Below are 2500 nucleotides of genomic sequence, written 5' to 3' on the forward strand. Positions count from 1 at the left end.
CGGGGAAACAGAAACACTCTAGGCCGGCCGAGGCCCGGGTAAACCGGACCCGCCCAAGGCCGTCCCGGTAGACCGGGACGACTGCCCGGCGCGGACACCCCCGGGGGCCGGCGTGGGCACCGAGGGGACGGCGGAGGTCCCCGACCGAGGCCCGCGGCGCCGGAGCCGGGATCCCGTGCATCCATCGTGGCGGGGGAAACAGAAAGGCTGATCCGGCCGGGGCCCCGGTAGACCGGGACGACTGCCCGTCGCGGGCACCCCCGGGGTCCGGCGGGGGCACCGAGGCGACGGCGGAGGTCCCCGACCGAGGCCCGCGGACCCGGAGCCGGGATCCCGTGCATCCATCGTGGCGGGGGAAACAGAAAGGCTGATCCGGCCGGGGCCCCGGTAAGCCGGACCCGCCCGAGGCCGTCCCGGTAGACCCGGCCCTCTCCCCCGTCTCGGGCACCCCCGGGGTCCGGCGTGGGCACCGAGGCGACGGCGGAGGTCCCCGACCGAGGCCCGCGGACCCGGAGCCGGGATCCCGTGCATCCATCGTGGCGGGGGAAACAGAAAGGCTGATCCGGCCGGGGCCCCGGTAGACCGGGAAGACTGCCCGGCGCGGACACCCCCGGGGTCCGGCGTGGGCACCGAGGCGAAGGCGGAGGTCCCCGACCGAGGCCCGCGGCGCCGGAGCCGGGATCCCGTGCATCCATCGTGGCGGGGGAAACAGAAAGGCTGATCCGGCCGGGGCCCCGGTAGACCGGGACGACTGCCCGTCGCGGGCACCCCCGGGGTCCGGCGGGGGCACCGAGGCGACGGCGGAGGTCCCCGACCGAGGCCCGCGGCGCCGGAGCCGGGATCCCGTGCATCCATCGTGGCGGGGGAAACAGAAAGGCTGATCCGGCCGGGGCCCCGGTAGACCGGGACGACTGCCCGTCGCGGGCACCCCCGGGGTCCGGCGGGGGCACCGAGGCGACGGCGGAGGTCCCCGACCGAGGCCCGCGGACCCGGAGCCGGGATCCCGTGCATCCATCGTGGCGGGGGAAACAGAAAGGCTGATCCGGCCGGGGCCCCGGTAGACCGGGAAGACTGCCCGGCGCGGACACCCCCGGGGTCCGGCGTGGGCACCGAGGCGAAGGCGGAGGTCCCCGACCGAGGCCCGCGGCGCCGGAGCCGGGATCCCGTGCATCCATCGTGGCGGGGGAAACAGAAAGGCTGATCCGGCCGGGGCCCCGGTAGACCGGGACGACAGCCCGTCGCGGGCACCCCCGGGGTCCGGCGGGGGCGCCGAGGCGACGGCGGAGGTCCCCGACCGAGGCCCGCGGACCCGGAGCCGGGATCCCGTGCATCCATCGTGGCGGGGGAAACAGAAAGGCTGATCCGGCCGGGGCCCCGGTAGACCGGGACGACTGCCCGTCGCGGGCACCCCCGGGGTCCGGCGGGGGCACCGAGGCGACGGCGGAGGTCCCCGACCGAGGCCCGCGGACCCGGAGCCGGGATCCCGTGCATCCATCGTGGCGGGGGAAACAGAAAGGCTGATCCGGCCGGGGCCCCGGTAGACCGGGAAGACTGCCCGGCGCGGACACCCCCGGGGTCCGGCGTGGGCACCGAGGCGAAGGCGGAGGTCCCCGACCGAGGCCCGCGGCGCCGGAGCCGGGATCCCGTGCATCCATCGTGGCGGGGGAAACAGAGAGGCTGATCCGGCCGGGGCCCCGGTAGACCGGGACGACAGCCCGTCGCGGGCACCCCCGGGGTCCGGCGGGGGCGCCGAGGCGACGGCGGAGGTCCCCGACCGAGGCCCGCGGACCCGGAGCCGGGATCCCGTGCATCCATCGTGGCGGGGGAAACAGAAAGGCTGATCCGGCCGGGGCCCCGGTAGACCGGGAAGACTGCCCGGCGCGGACACCCCCGGTGTCCGGCGGGGGCACCGAGGCGAAGGCGGAGGTCCCCGACCGAGGCCCGCGGCGCCGGAGCCGGGATCCCGTGCATCCATCGTGGCGGGGGAAACAGAAAGGCTGATCCGGCCGGGGCCCCGGTAAGCCGGACCCGCCCGAGGCCGTCCCAGTAGACCCGGCCCTCTGCCCGTCGCGGGCACCCCCGGGGTCCGGCGTGGGCACCGAGGCGAAGGCGGAGGTCCCCGACCGAGGCCCGCGGCCCCGGAGCCGGGATCCCGTGCATCCATCGTGGCGGGGGAAACAGAAAGGCTGATCCGGCCGGGGCCCCGGTAAGCCGGACCCGCCCGAGGCCGTCCCGGTAGACCCGGCCGTCTCCCCGTCGCGGGCACCCCCGGGGTCCGGCGGGGGCACCGAGGCGACGGCGGAGGTCGCCGACCGAGGCCCGCGGCCCCGGAGCCGGGATCCCGTGCATCCATCGTGGCGTGGGAAAGAGAAAGGCTGATCCGGCCGGGGCCCCGGTAGACCGGGACGACTGCCCGTCGCGGACACCCCCGGGGTCCGGCGGGGGCACCGAGGCGACGGCGGAGGTCCCCGACCGAGTCCCGCGGCCCCGGAGCCGGGAT

Source organism: Pituophis catenifer, unplaced genomic scaffold (genome assembly GCF_029215685.1).
Source record: "Pituophis catenifer annectens isolate HBS135680 unplaced genomic scaffold, rPitCat1.0.hap2 SCAF_11, whole genome shotgun sequence".
In the NCBI taxonomy this organism is placed as follows: Eukaryota; Metazoa; Chordata; class Lepidosauria; order Squamata; family Colubridae; genus Pituophis; species Pituophis catenifer.